Source organism: Siphateles boraxobius, unplaced genomic scaffold (genome assembly GCF_051911475.1).
Source record: "Siphateles boraxobius isolate OS27281-9 unplaced genomic scaffold, OSU_SipBor_1 8, whole genome shotgun sequence".
Taxonomy (NCBI): Eukaryota; Metazoa; Chordata; class Actinopteri; order Cypriniformes; family Leuciscidae; genus Siphateles; species Siphateles boraxobius.
Genome location: NW_027509208.1, coordinates 20,436,154 through 20,452,459, shown reverse-complemented (window position 1 = coordinate 20,452,459; position 16,306 = coordinate 20,436,154). Strand labels below are relative to the sequence as shown.

General features: G+C 37.3%; 1 protein-coding gene across 2 annotated transcripts in view; it reads right to left on the bottom strand.

Moving 5' to 3' along the window:
- Positions 1–16,306, bottom strand: part of flrt2 (fibronectin leucine rich transmembrane protein 2) — a 62,934-nt gene that overhangs the window by 29,490 nt on the left and 17,138 nt on the right. Inside the window, exon 1 of one of the 2 annotated variants that reach the window (XM_077220477.1) lies at positions 11,431–11,986. The exons of the other annotated variant lie outside the window; for it this stretch is intronic. The gene's annotated coding sequence lies outside the window, so the exon portion shown is untranslated. Of the gene's footprint in view, positions 1–11,430; positions 11,987–16,306 lie in introns of those variants that run through there. 2 annotated transcript variants of the gene reach the window in all.

Genomic DNA, 16,306 nt, shown 5'->3' with positions numbered 1-16,306 from the left:
TTGGAAGCTTACTCAAGTTAAAAAGCTAAAATTCAGCTGAATGTATCATTGTACCTCACACACTGAAAAGCGATTTATGTTTTGAATTATAAAAAAAATAGGTGGCTAAACACAAAAGCTTGCGTTAGGTGATTTAAAATGCTTTTGAAATAAATCAGTAATATTTTGAATTATCCCAGTTTAAAATAACTGTTTTCTATTATAATGCATTTTTAAATTGTATTTATTATTGTATTGGCAAAGCTGAATTTCCAGTTCTATAACCCCAGTCATATGATCAGAGATTCTAATATTGTCAGGTTGTTGCAGGTAGCTGAAGACGAGGACACGGTAACTGAAGTATAGTTGATTTATTTACAAAGTCAACTTACAGGAACAGACAGAAACAAAGGAAACTCTCCAGGACTTCAAAACACACACAACCATACACGGACGACGACCATCAAACACTGAGGGAAAACACAAGGCTTAAAAGAACTGGGACTAATGGGATAATTAACAGAACACAGGTGAAGAAACTGAACACAAACGAGGAGCGGGAAAACTAACAGGACTGAACCAAAATCACAAAGACGGGGGGAACAAGATCTCAAAACTGAACTAATAACACATAAAAACATGACAAATATGACGATTTGCTCCTCAAGTAACATTTCTTAATATTAAAAATTGAAAACAGTTTTGCTGCTTATTCTTTTGTGGAAACAATGGCACTTTATTCCAGGATTCTTTGCTGAATAGAATTTCAAAAGAACCATGTTTATTTGAAATGTATTAAATAAAAAAAAATACTGTCACTTTGTTAATTTAATGCAACCTTGCTGAATGAACGTATACTTAATCAATATCCTACTTAATTATTACTGAATGGATCTATTGCAGTACAATAAAGATAAACCAAAACTGGTAAGCAAACACTATATGTTTCCTATGTATAACATGTTCTGTCTTTATATTTTGTCAGTGTGCATAACTGCTTGACAGACAGATTACATATTTAATTCAATTAACCAAATTGAATTAAGAACCTCAAAGTAAAAGTTGACTTTTTTTTAAACTCAAAGTAAATCGTAATTGAAATTGCATGCTGTGTGCGATGATACTACATGTCTTTATAGATGAAAATGCTATATTTAGCACATCAAAAACAAGGAGCGTCCACAGAAAACGAGGACATCTGGTCACCCTCCATTATTATCACTCTGCTACAAACAAATGCTCAGCTACTGAAATGCTGTAGTACAGATTTAAAAAAGAGAAGCCTGATTCTTGATAATAGCACCAAATATCAGCCTTTCGACATTCGGATTATATTTCTTCAATTGTTCTGAAAAAAAAACACATGCGTCTGTTAGCTCGTTAACTGAATTAAAAGATCAATTCTTGACTTCAGCCTCTGTAAACCTGAGATGCATTTGATTATTCCAATTGTCTGCCAGACACTCAAACACCCACTTGCCATCTTCCAAAGCCCTTAAAACCTGCTTAAACATTTGAAAATCATTTGAAGCATTTTGTTTCTGTTGTGTTGCTAAGGCCCTCGCTCAATGCAAATGGGTGGATAAACCTGAAATGAATTAGAGCACGCTTATACATATGTGGGAGACTTGGCAGCAGTAACATCCACAATTTTCGGGGTTGTGTGACATATTTCTTTTGAATAGGCAGAGATCCTTTCATTTGAAAAACGTGTGACAGGGAACCGTAAATCACATGATATACTTCATGGTGCTGGAATGGCAGAGCAAAATTTTACTAATTCTATCCCAGAGGGCAAAATGTGGTATCTTCTGCGGTGGGTTTTTGGTGAAAGATGAACATATTAGTTGTAGTAATAGAAGATATGGTTTTTTTGGAACAGTTATTAACAGGAAACTGAAATGTTTGTTATGAGTAATCACAAGAACTATATATACAGTATATAACTTCTACAGAGAGAAGGCATAAAAAAGTGGCTCTTCTGTTTAATCTAAGAGCACACTTAAGGCTAGAGTAGTTTTTTTTTAAATTATTATTTCTTGGGTCTTTTAAAGCAAGACATAGTGTTCTTTTGTTGTCGATTTTCTATTTTCTGTGTATTGTATTATTAAAGACGGCAGCACGGAGACATTAGTGCTTTTACCGGTGTTCCCTACAAACATTAGTGCCGAGATATTCCCTCTATGCGGCTCATATTTTGGCCCTTACCACGAAAAGTTTTCCTTTGCTATTTCACGTCCTCCCCCACAAGCGAGTTCAGACATCTTTTTATTTCCTTTAGCTTCCGGTTAGTTTTCAGCCAAGGAGCTCAATATACACAAGCCCTCTGTGTGTGTTTGTGTGTGTAGGTGTTCCTCAGCCTCAGGTCATTTAGATGGAGGCTTTTTACAGTTTCCACTGTGCAGAAAACGGTAGATGTTTTGACAATTCTTAAGTCTTCAACCATCCACACCCTTTCTTATTTGCTGTGGACTTCTCGTCAGTGGATACACAACGGGACACACATACACAGAATATGCTTGAAGCTTGTGCATAGTAAGTGACTTGCCGGAGAAATAGCTAAAAAGAAAAGTATACATAATATAATGGTATTTGTTACAGTTTTTAATTAGCTTTTATTTAAATGTTTTTTTTTTTCAGTTTCATTTTAATTTTGTTTGTTTTAGAAATTTTGTTGTGCTGTTGTCATTTGTATTAGTTTTTTGTTTGTTTTTATTTATATTTATAGTTAGCTTTATTTTTAGTTTTAGTAATTTTACTGCTACTTTTTATTTGAGTTCTTTTATTTCAGTAATTTCTATTTTTTGTTGATTTCAGCTTAAACGTTTTAATTATTTTCATTTTAGTTAACTATAAAAACACTGATACGTTCATAATAAATGCGTATATGAATATTTTTTTAAATAAAATTCTAATATATAAATATATATGTATATGTTTATTATATATATATTGTTACAGTGTATATATAAATATAATTTGAAAAAATAATATATGCATTGTTTATGAATGAATCATTGTGTGTGTGTGTGTGTGTGTGTGTGTGTGTGTGTGTGTGTGTGTGTGTGTGTGTGTGTGTGTGTGTGTGTGTGTGTGTGTGTGTGTGTGTGCGTGTGTGTGTTTATCACTGTTGATCAAATTATATATAAGGAGGATAAGAGTATGTATATACACATCTGCTGTATCATATGTTTTGTATATACGTATATTTATAATGGGATACAGAACATGCACTGTGGCAATGTTTGCTTCATTTCTAGGAAAATGTCAAGCACCTTGCTTTTCAGTCCAAAATGCAAATTTATGGCTTAATTTGCAGCTAAACTCAGTCTTTGTCTGTCGTGGTTGCTATGTTACTAGAAATAATTTCCACACAGACTGTTGACAAGCATATATAGATTCACATCTTGTTTTTAAGAATATATGGAATGCCAGTGTGATTGTAGTGAAGTTTTAACGACACATGTCCAGTTATATTGATCTAGACGTCAAATCCGCATATGGCAGATCGCTCATTCTTTTTACAGACTTGTGTAGGCTGGGAGCTTTGCAGGTTTGTCTTTTTATGTTTCTCTTAGCTAATTACCTCTCTTAAGTTTCAACCACACCAAAGACTTTTTGACATCACAGCATATGGAATATGAAGAGAGTGTTTTTGTGAGTACTTTTCACACTTACAGTAGTTAGCAGAGCTCAAAACTAAAACATACAATTTCATCATTATTGTAAAAGAATTGTTCACATGAGCTGTGATTTGAATTTTTTTGTTCAGCAGAAGGATTCCCTTTAGCTTTACTGACTTAGCATTACATGTGTGTAGATGGAGAAGGCTTGACCCTCGCAGTCATAATTTGTCATAGTGTCTGTGTGTATCGACAATTGGCCCAGAGGTCCGGATCAAAAACAGTCAGAATCCATCTTGTCACAATGACCCTTGCTTTCCTAGCCAATCACAATAATTGAAGTCCACCGCTCACTGGGAGGAATGGAAAACACACACACACACACACACACACACACACACACACACACACACAAACACCAAAACAAAAAAGGGAACAGGCTAGATCTGTGACTTTTGCTTGTAGAAAAACAAGCCAATTTTTTTTTTTTTCCCCAATATAAAAACCAAATGCTTCTCAAGTTGTTTGAATGCAAGTGTAATTATGTTTGGGGCAAAGATGTCAATTAAAAAAAAAAATACTTTGGGCAGTTAAACAAATATACTTACTTAGAATACACTCTAAATAAAATTTTGCTTAAACAATGCTGACACAGCAAGAACACATTACAGAAAACTCCATGTAACTCTTGTATTCAAGCATTACCACATGCAGGACAATCAGTTTGACAGAACAATGTCATCCTAGGACGTCTGCAACAATGCTGCTCTTTGAAGCTGGTTGTTGTAGTATAGTGTTGGAAAGTCTATATACCCGAGAGACAATGAACTGGCTCTATGCCGTTGTCATTTTGATATGTTTGGGTAAAAAAAAAAACGAAGAAAAAAAGTGGTAACAGCCTTTTAGGATTGACTGTGACACAGAATACGGGATCGAACTGTTACCACGCCGTCTGAAACCAACCGACACTGTGCAGGGCCAACACAAACTGACTCTCTGCTCATGGAATCTTACATTTTGCCACAATAGATTGTAATAGGAAACAATTGCAAGGCAATGTGCTGAGGATCTGAAATTGAAGCCCGCAGCCAGAAAGGAGCTCATGCCATCCCAAAGAGGATCACAGCCAAAGCTATACGATCCTACCGTGGCCCAGCTGAACAAATGCTGCCACAACGCTTCTTCACAGCAAGCCTCGCTCTCAAGCAAACAAACCAAGGAGAAAAAGAGAGACCACACCATGGAGAATAGTGATCTTGGCACATCAACAACCAAATAAACTTAATGCAGCTCAGAGGTCTCAAACTGTGGGGCAATTCACCCTGCAGGTGGTACACAACATGATTCTGGAACTTTAGAAAACTAAAAATTAAAATCCGCGAGTGGCATTTTGTCGTTCAATATAGGTGGACAGCCACACTCTTAAAAAAGTGTCCTTCTTTCAGTACAAAATTGATAATGTAACCGGTCTAACAGAGAAGTTGCAATCGCTTCTAGTCATTTTAGGGATGAGTAAACTAATGTAAATTCCAAAATATATTTTGATATTTTTGTTAGGTTTTTAAAGGTCCAATTGACATGTAATAACACTGTTATTATGCATGTATTACATTGAATTAACTTGTAATTGTTATTTTTGTCGTGCTTTTGTGCTATTTCACTAAAAAAAAAAACAATGGTAAGGGATTTCTTTTGAATCAGTAATCACTCTGAAAATGCTATTACATTTCACAAGTAATTACAAAGAAACATCAAGGAACACATTGAATTAAATGTGCAAATTATTTTCTTGCAAATCATACACCACTAATCTTTGTTTATTTCCAAATGTGTGTGTATGTATATGTATATATATATATATATATATATATATATATATATATATATGTGTGTGTGTGTGTGTGTGTGTGTGTGTGTGTGTGTGTGTGTGTGTGTGTGTGTGTGTGTGTGTGTGTGTGTAATTAAATGTGACAGTTTGAAGTGAAAAGTATATATATACTTTTCACTTCAAACTGTCACATTTAATTAAATGTCTATGTATAAATTTACAGTTTAGATGCTGTTATGCTGGGGAAACTTACTTTTAAAAGAAATGTGTTGCAATATTGCTCTGTAAAAACGAATGGGTTAGTTTGTTACTTTTTTATGGAAAGTTACGTAACACAACTTGTGCGTTACTATTTCTCACGTGCTGGTCTTGATTGTTTGTTTTTTATTGAGAAAAAAAAAGTATTTAAAGGTAATGTGTTACATTACTCATTACTTGAAATAAGTAATCTGATAAATCACATTACTTTGGATGTGTTACCCCCAAAACTGGAGTTCCATGATAAGAAAATGGATATTAATAAAGTTCTAACAGATTGTCCTTGTATTCAGAGATGTCTGTTGTTGTTGTTGTTGTTGTTGTTGTTGTTGTTGTTGTTGTTGTTGTTTTTTAAGCAGAAAAAGAAAAACAATGATGTGGTAGTCATTCTGATTTTATCAGCCATTGTACTTGACAAGTTTGAGGACCACCGACTAAACCAATTTACCATTCCCTTTAACAACATGTGAGTCCATCAGCAAAACATGATCAAACCAGCCCTTTTGACTGTCAGCACATTGTGAACATTTCTGCAAAGCCGTGTTAACTGCCTGAGCTTAAACCCGAATTTGTTTTCGATTAGTGTCCCAGTGCCGGGAAGTAGGTTCTGACAGCAGGCCAGTCACTTGGTTCTGTTCAAACTGCAGGTGGCATCAGTGATGTGCATTAGAGCCCCACAGCTCTTGTCATGCTGAGCTGAACCCAGACATAACTGGATAAAGCCAGAAAAAAGGGATGTCTGCTCCACAAGTGGAAATCTGGTGTAAATCTAATACAACTTCAACCCAAGACCAGGAGCACACGACATGGACACAACGGTCCGGAGTGTAATCCAATATCTTTGCGGTTTCTTCTCCTACATCTCCACCGGCACCAAAGAAGTGGGTTCTGGTTCTATCGCTCGACTTCATAAACACAAAACCATACCTCCAAACATAGTCCGTGAGATACGTAGAAGCCAATTCTGGCCAACATGTGGTCATGCAGCTCTGTGCGCATGTGTTTTATTAGGTGACAGACAAATAAAGTGTATCAGAAACAATGTGTGGGAAGACAGACTCTGGCCTTAAGCTGCTGTCATCTTGACTCGTGTTTCACAAGGGTTTCAGTGTCAATCTACATCAAAAAAATCCTTAATATCCTCCATATGCCCATCTGAGAACAAACTCTTGGGTTGTCTTTTCCCTCAGCCTTGATCACAACAATATTTCCTTCAATACGTTAGGTCTTCTTTTGCCTTTGCTTGTTGCACTTGGATTTGACTAACAACAAAAATATATGAATAGCCCTCCTTTGACACGGCGTATCCTTTGATGAGGTTGTTATTCCGACAGCTGCCTACTCTTTTCCAGGAGAAATGTGTGGTGTGTTGTTACACCTCAAAAACCCTGCTGTCAAGCAGTTGTTGAAGGGGAAAAAAAAACTGAGGAAGAAAGTACTAGGAAAAAACTGAAACAAAAGAAGTGCCTAATTAGAGAGTGCAAGGTGGGATGGATGCCCCGTCTTCACACTGAATCTCGTCATAGAGGTTCCTCAGAACTTGCGGACCCAAAGGAGAGGCTGTGCATTGTGTCTGGGAATAATTCTGTCTGCTTTCACCAGCACTCCCGCTGGTCAGCATGAGCAGAGGTTGCCAAGAACAGCAGTGGCCCATATCCACTCCCTCCATTCGAGGCAGTTTGCCAGTTCCCTCTACCCCACTGCTCCATAGGGCATAGGGGAGGCGAGGGGATCAGTTTGCCCGTGGACCTGACCACTTCCAGGTATTGAGCTGAGTGTGGTATTGTAATTCGGCCGGTTAAAATGAAACCCAGAGTCCAGAGTGCACATGCGAGGGCCGCATATGTGGAACTTCTGATGGAACTTATCCAGAATGTCATAATATATACATCGGATCTAACAGACATTATATATATATATATATATATATAAACACACACACACACACACTGGCTTGTACAAAACAAATAGTTTATCTAGATATCAAAAAATATCCCTAATTCCTCACAATTCATTATGCTGAATACATGGAACTCTTCACTTATGGTCAAAATAAATAAATAAATCAGCTACTACATTCTATTTCCGATGGTCTGAACCTGATGTTCTGTCTATTTTCTCTTGTTTTCATCTCTCTTGCTGACTTTTACCATGCAGGCATATATTTCTTCACTATTGTGTTATTCATATGGATGTGTTACTATAGAGAGAATCAGCATAGTGTTTTTTTTTTCTTCTTCTTCATGGAATCACCTAAAAAGAACAACAGTGGTGATGTAAATTAAGTTTTGTGACTAAGGAGTTGTGTGGCTTTAAAATGAATAAATAATAATAGCAATTGGCACAGATCAGCAGCAGAGAAAACAAGAACCAGAAAGGTCCTATATGCTCAGTCCTAAAATTAATGTGTTAAAATGACCCTATGACCAGCTTCGGCTCCATACCGGCGTGATGAATCAATTTTGAAGCAAAAGGAACTGGATGAATGTTTGAATGCTACCGATCTCGACCTGAATTCTGTGATAGTGCCTGGATCATAATGACACCATGTTCGTTCGTTTGCCAGAGGAGAACTGGCTCTCCGACTGAGCCTGGTTTCTTTCAAAGGTTTTTTTTCTCCATTCTGTCACATAATGGAGTTTGTATTCCTCGCCACAATCACCTTTGGCTTTCTTGTGGATACTTAATATTTAGCTATATTATTGATCTGCCTGTACTGATGCTGTTATATGAGAACTGAACTGAGCTGGACAATGACATCATTTTTTGCAGAACTGCTTTATAGATGAAATTAACTAATTTAATAATTGATGATCTTCACAACAGAACTAAATCAACACTGAACTGACTTCAGCTGAAAAACAGCCGAAATTCATAATTTTCCTGTTATCACTGTAAAGCTTTTTTGAAACAATCTGGATTGCACTATATAAATAAAGGTGACTAATAATAATAATAATAATAATAATAATAATAATAATAATAATAATAATAATAATAATAATAATTAATATTGTTGTTATTATTATTCATTTTTATTATTACATTTATGTTGTGGCCAATGTTGTTAGGGCTGTCATTTTAACACATTAAATTTAGTGCTATAATAATGGGAAGGAAAATCAATTGATAATATTATTATGATATATAAGGAGTTATATGATATATCTGTAGTATACAAAATGCCCTTTTTATTGATTGGAGTAGGAACGCTTCAGTTTAACTGAAACTAGCAATAGTTTTTTTTTTCTGTCTCCTGTGGTGTTACAGTAATCATTTGGAATATGCAAATGTGCCTCTCTTATTAATCCCAATATATCTTCCCTTCAAAAGCAACGGGGAAAAAAAACAGTGCCCATTCTCGCTACATTCAGCCAAAATGCTTTGCATTGTAAAACACGGCTCCTTTTTTTTTATTGATAGCTCAACATTAAGAGGAATAACAAACCAAGCGCAGCATGACCTGTCAGTTTGTAATGATTGATGGTGGTTGAGGAATAAGCATAGCTGACTTAATTAAATGAATGCCCTACCCCACGCTTTAGCTTAATTACATTAGCCCTCTTTTCACAGTGTTTGTTTTTTCTTTCTTGCGGGAGGGATCGAGGTCATCTTAAGATCTTAAGGGTGTGTTTGAAGGGGGGACTCGAAAGAAGCCGGAGACTATTTCTGGTGCGGCTTCAGAACAGTTAAGCGCTTGTGCTGGCATTTTGCGACTAGACTGCGCCCTCTGCACTCTTGCATATCTGAGCCGTGCCTTCAGGCCAGGTCCTGCTTCACAAAACATCTGATTCATGAACTGTGTTCTCAACTCGCGGCACTGGTCTGACCGCACATGGACTGCCGTCACTGTACTTTACTGCTGGATGTCTGCTGAAATGTCATATTATGCACTGCAATGCCATAGTTTAAAGCATATCAAAGCATTAATAAGGTAAAAGAGCATTTACTTATTTATTATAAGCTTTTGGTTTTGCTTGAATTAAATAATTAATGTGCAGTGGCCCAAAAAGTTATGGGCACTTAAGCTACAATTAAAAATATATGAATGTTTGTGCACAGATGTAATAAAATATTGAGTCAAAATTATTGTTTTGCTTCACAAACATATACAGCGTTCTCAAAAAAAAAAAAAAAAAAAAAAAAAAACAACTAAATGAAATGAAATGAAATGAAATGATAAATGATAAAATAATACAGTTAGTGTTCAAAATTAAGTATTGTGACACTTTCTGGTTGGAAAACGCTAGTGAAACATGTCGTTAATGTGATGCCTGTGTGAACTTGAAGAGAACTGCTACACCGATTGGCTAAAAGTCTGAGAAAATGGATAGAAAAGTGAAGTTTGTTCTCAGGAAAACTCAAGCAACTCAAGTGTGGTGTAAGAGCCCAAGCAGTATCCAAGTATGCTTTGAGATCACGGTTTAATCCTGAAAACTTGAATTAGTAGTCTAACATAACCAAATAAAGTAAGGTAACACTTTAATTTGGGGACCAATTCTCACTATCGCTTATTAGCATGATTTTTATTACCATATTGGCTGTTTATTAGTACTTATAAAGAGCATATTAATACATTATTCTGAATGACTATTCTACATCCCTTGATCCTATACACCATACCTAACCTTAACCACAACTAACTTACTATTAATAAGCAGTAAATTAGGAGTTTATTGAAGCAAAAATCTTAGTTAACTAAAAGTAAGTTTTCTGAAGTTACACAAAATCCATGAGAACCCATGTTGATAAAAAGCTTTTTTAAGTCAAAATCGGCAGAATTCTGTGGTATGGATTTACATTGTGAGCTCAGACTGACATTCTTATTAATAGCTGAAAGCATAATCCCCATAATGTTTAATAAACATTCAAGGACCGGATTATGTGTAGAACTTGGTGAATAACGGGTGTAAGACACATTTTCATTTAAGCCTTTTGGCAGATTCATATTCAAGGTACACTTCAACAGTTGAGCTGGAAGGAACACAGTCGTAATAGCAAAAATGTCAGAATATAATGTTAGAGAGATGATCCCTGCAGACGATCATATCAAGCCTTAAACCTGGTTTCTAACTACTCTATTTTTGTTGTAGTTTTAAATAACATATGACTCATCATATAAACTTTGCAGCAGTGGAATGGCATCACAATAATTTGCTTTTAACTTGCAATTCCTTATCATTTGTGAGTTTCCCTCACTGAATAACTTGAATTGAATAAAATGAATTGTGCAGCGCTTTAAAGCGCTCAGACGCTACGCGTATAATCATTAGCGGAACTGCATTTTTCCACAAGGTATTAAATCTGCCTACTTTACTTACTCTGGTATTTAAGTTTAAATAACTGTAATCACACATTCTTCCATACACAACACAGTTCACACATCACACACACATATGCTACATCCAAACAAGTGTTAAATGGTAGAAAGCGATACAGTATACAACAGTTAATGTTCTGGAAAAAAATGACACGAAGATGGCTAAATAATTCATGCACGTCGTATATCCAATTATACTGCAATGAATTAAAGTTTAAAAAGCCTGTCCACATGAACAGCCTCAGATCACACAGTCCTGTCATAACCGTTTCCAAGCTACCTTTTCATCTGTGTGACATATTTCGTAATTGCCACAATTAGTTTTGATAATTCCGTTACGAAAGTCTCCAGTGCATATACCACCAAAACCGTGTGTTTCTTTCAATCCACGCTCAGATGTTCTTTTAGCGAAAGCCACTTACTTCTACCAGAGCCTCTCGGTCACAGCAGGTCAGAAGGGCAACGGGAGCCTTCTGGAATTACGTTTGTTTTTGACACCGACTCCAGCAGGGGAGAACGAAACTCCTGAATTCAAGAGAAGAAGCTCCCGTTGAGATGTGCAGGTCGGTCCCGAGAATGAGTCTCTTGAGCACAACACACCTTTGTGTTTCCTTATGTTTAGGCTGCGTGTAACTTAACCCCTCAGGAGCCGAGTCTAGCGCTGTCTAACCTGTCTTTTGTTTCTACATTCCATCTCTCGCACACTCTCTCTTTTCTTTTTTCGCAGTTATTTTGTAAGTCCACGCCTGTCGATGAGCTCACTGGGTCCGGGCTCATGTTTCAGCCTCGTACTGGAATTCGGAGGGCAGGCAGATTCTGAAAGTGAGCCTGAGATACGACTCGAGGAGAAGGAGCGGGTCATGGGGTTGCGTCCCGCTGAACAAAGCGGGAGTCATGAGGGTGAGGGGGTCAGGCATGCCGCAGGATGTCAGAGCTCAGGGAGAATGAACCAGCGAGGGGACACTCACAATTCCCTCTGCCGATAGTCCTTCGAGGAATATATCAAAAACTGGATGGGGATTGGATCATATACAATGTTGTTGTAGTGCAACATGCTCTATATAAAAACAACAGCGTCATCTGATCCCTATATCCAGCTGTGTGTTGCTGAGTAAAGAGCAAAATATAACTCATGGTTCCTAAGGCCTTTCAACTCTTATGAGCTTTGGTGATATTTGATTTATGTTTGCGAGCTGGAATCCAATAAGCTGCTAACTGAGCACAACATGGTTTCGTTCATGATGCTTTATGATCCAGTGGAATGAAGGGTCATAACCGATTCTGCTCTTTAGAGAACAAAAGCTTTTCACACGTCTGGAGATCTTCCTGTGTCTGCTTGATGCACGACCGTCAAGAGAATAGTCTATACGGATGATGTTATTATTGTTCTTGAGTTGATTGTGCTTTCATGGGTTGAACAGCGAGAGATATAATCCTGTTATGTCACAGAACAAGCTCTTAATTAAGCTAACATTATAAGCTAGTTATTAGAAAGTAATGTCTACCGCTTATACTGAAGAAATAGGTAGTTTATTTTTGTATGATCAATCAAACCAGTTGTATTTGTTGGACATGTAACTTGTTAATAAATGCATGCCTTCACATGTATAAGACAACAATTCTAAAGCCTAAAATGTGTGGCATAATTCAGCAATTCTGTAGTTTAAACACTAGAGCATGACAATGGCAAGACCAAGGTCATGGGTTTGACTCCCAAGAAATGCATGAACTGATAAAATATACATTGAATGCAATGTGAGTCGCTTTGGATAAAAGTGTCTGCCAAATATGTACATATAAACATATTTTTATTGCTTACATTTGCTAAGAGCAAATTGATTGGTCAACTGCTTTGAGCATGTTTCAGAAAGGTCACGCCCTTTACCATTACTGTGTGTTTCAACACACTACTAATGCAACTAAACCAGACACCCCCCCCCCCCCCTACCTCCCCCCCCTAATTTAAATGAGGAGGATTTTGATGTGTTTGTTTCCTGAAGAAAACTCAAGAATGCAATCGAGGCGTTTCAGAGAGTTGGGAAACAGTGCTTTCTGATATTCCAAAGAAAGAAAAAAGTAATATGTTACTCTTTTTTTTTACACACAAAAAAGCTGAAAATCAAAAAAAAGAGAGAAAGAAGCATGATCCCTTTATTTTAACTAGGTCCAATCAAATCTCGTTGTGTATGAAAATGTGGGTTCATTGAAGTAGCCCTATGGTTTGTTCTTGCCCATTTTTTCTCATGCCTTCACCTGTCTAGCAGGGAGAGTGGCCTCTTTTAGTGACAGGAAATATCTGAGTGAGCACTTGAGGCCAAGATATCAGGAATCCCGATATCCACCCCCCTACCTCACGGCAGTTTCACAAGTGCAATAGGCTAATCTCTCACACGGTTAACGCTCTCATCTGAGGGAGTTCTTTTTTCCCCTGGCCAGGAATGTGGAATGAGTCACTGGCTGAACTGAACGAGAGTTGTATGATGTCTCACACGCACATGGGCCGGTTCCCATGGGAACCCCATCGTGGTGAACAACTTGCTTTGTTTTGTTACATTTCCTCTAGCATCCTCACATGTCAATTATATTTTGAATTTGCACCGATGTAATCCATAGTTTGTTTACGGGAAAACAAAGCTCTGAACTGTTTAACCCATTATTATTATTATTAAAGCGTCAGCTAAATGAATAAATGTATTTCTGAGACAGCAATACCTCTTTCAGCACCCACATCATCTGTTGAATATATTCAATACAGCCCACTTGGCTGATTGTTTTTTTTTCCTCATCCAAGATATCTGACCACACTGATTGGACGCTCACAAAGTTGGAATAGACATCAATTGTTTCCATGGCAGGAGGCAGTAAACAGGCCAGGAGGTCTGTCTTAGAAGAAAATAAACTGCTTTTAATTATACAGCTGCGTTTATCCAGCATCAGCTTAATCATGCAAATAAATCCTGATTTATAGAGTTCAAGGATTTATTTTCAAATCTACCAACATGATCTCTAAATCAATTGTATTTTCAGATGCATAAATAAAAATACATGATTTCCTTATAATGTTATAAAATGTTGCATTTTCGCATTTGTTTGGTTTGCTTTTGCAAAGCAACATTTCAAAATTTAACAAAATTTAACAAAAGTTTGAGCAAACTATCACTCTGGATGTTTGTGCGCTGTTTATGTTCCAAGTTTAGTTTTTTTGAGAAATTTCAGTGTTTCAAGACGGATGTACTACAGCTCGGTGTGGGTCATCACGGCTTTCTTTCTATTAATCACTATCATTTCTATTTATCACATTGAGCGTGAATGAAGGCCGGCCAATCATGTTTTGCAGAAGAGTAATTAAAAGGCATTTTGAGGGAGAGACATGTTTTTGAGACACAATTTTGTCTCCATATATCAGGTATAATCATGGCTATCAAAGGGATATTTTAGATAGATATTAGTTGGTTCTAATAAAAGTGATTATTATTAGAAGTGATCTTTTCCAGAGTTCCTTCTGAACCGATTTCAAACTGCCTGAGTCTTCAATGATTACAGTCTTAGTTTCTGTTCTAACCTATGTTGGTCTGTAACAAATTTGCATTATGCCAGCCTATGGACTTCATTCGCTTCCCATGAACAACGTCTACATTGACCCGCTCTCAAACACTGTAGTTGTAGCTGAGGCCTGGAAGAGATTGGCTCTTGTTGTCGACATGTCAAGAAGATGCTGTTATCTGCACTGCGTAAGCAAAACCACTTTGTACGCATTTCCAGAGGATGAGGACTTAAGCGGTAGACCAATCAGAGCAGAGTAGACCAATCGCAACAGAATGGGCCATCTGAACCAATCGGAGCAGTACAAAACAATAAAAATAGTACAACGAATACAAACATTAAGCCTCATAAATGTGTATAAACAGTGGTGCGCTGCTGTTGGCAAACACCTCTGAATAATTGGGCTTACTTTACACATGAAAGGAAATATCCAAGCACCTTTTTTTCATCACTCTACTCTGAGAACACACATCAGGCTGTGGTGGAAGTAGTGAAATGAAAGCTGCCGTTTCTTGAGCAAACTTCTGCTTCTCTTTCTTCTGTTTTAATTCCTAAATGAAAAACATATTTGGAGAAACCTCACTGACTCTCTTGCTGTGAGCCCATGGCCCTGTCTTACGTGTTCCAGTTAGCTCAAGCCTGTGCGTTGAATGGCTGGGTAATTACATCATTTGGAAGTGGCGTGAAAGCACTTTACGAGACAATGTAACTGAAATGCTTTATTGCTTTCAGAACGGCCAATTAAAAGACAACACCTGGACCACAGAGGGTCAATAAAATGGCCGCTTCCTCCAAAACTAGGGAAAGCAGCATGCTTGTGTGTTGAAAGAAACTATGGGAGCTTGTTTTTCCTTCCAGGTTCTTTTTTTACTCTGAACGTGGCCGACAATACAGCCTCACATTTGTGCACGTGGACCATAAGTCACCCGTCTGACATGGACGTAACAGAATTAATAAAACCCATTTCCTACTGAGGACATATGGCCAGGGTACAACATAAACGGTTTCACACTACTGAAAAGGAAAACAACTCTTCTTATTCCTCTTCTGTCCACACACAAACCTTTAACACTTGTTCTGTCTTTGCCTTGCTGCAAAGTTTCCTCGTCTAACAGGAATTACGTTCATCAGATTAAACAGGAGCCTGCATTCATTCACCCATCCATAAACTACCCAGACAGGGTTTGAAATAAGGCGTATTGATTCAACGACAACATGGACACACTGACTTGTGTTCGCATACACACATCCTTCCCTCAGCATGCCTTCTTTTGAGAGATCTACTCAGCATGTGGAAGTCAGAGATCATCATGCTAATAAGACAGAGTCAGCATAGCTACTGTATTAATAAAATCCTGCTGCTACGGATTCAGACTTTAAAAAGCCTCTCGCCACCCACAGCTCTGAATTAACAGAGGGAGAGAAATGACAAGCGTAAATCCTGTCGACAGTTAAACGAAAGATTTTTTTAGGATGTTAACATACTTGTTGTCTTTTAAAGAATCAAACTCGGGCATCTTTTGCCCTGTTTTTTTTTTTCTTTTCTTTTCTTCTAAAGCACGAAATTGGCAGAGTTTAAAACCCCCATAAACAAATAAACAACTAACTAACTACATACATTCATACATACTGTACATACATACACACACACATACATGGCTTGACATTAACACCCGCCAACCCGCCAAATGCTGTGGATCACAGCATTGGCGTGTAACAGTCACTCCTATTAGCCACTTTGGCAGGTTGAATTTT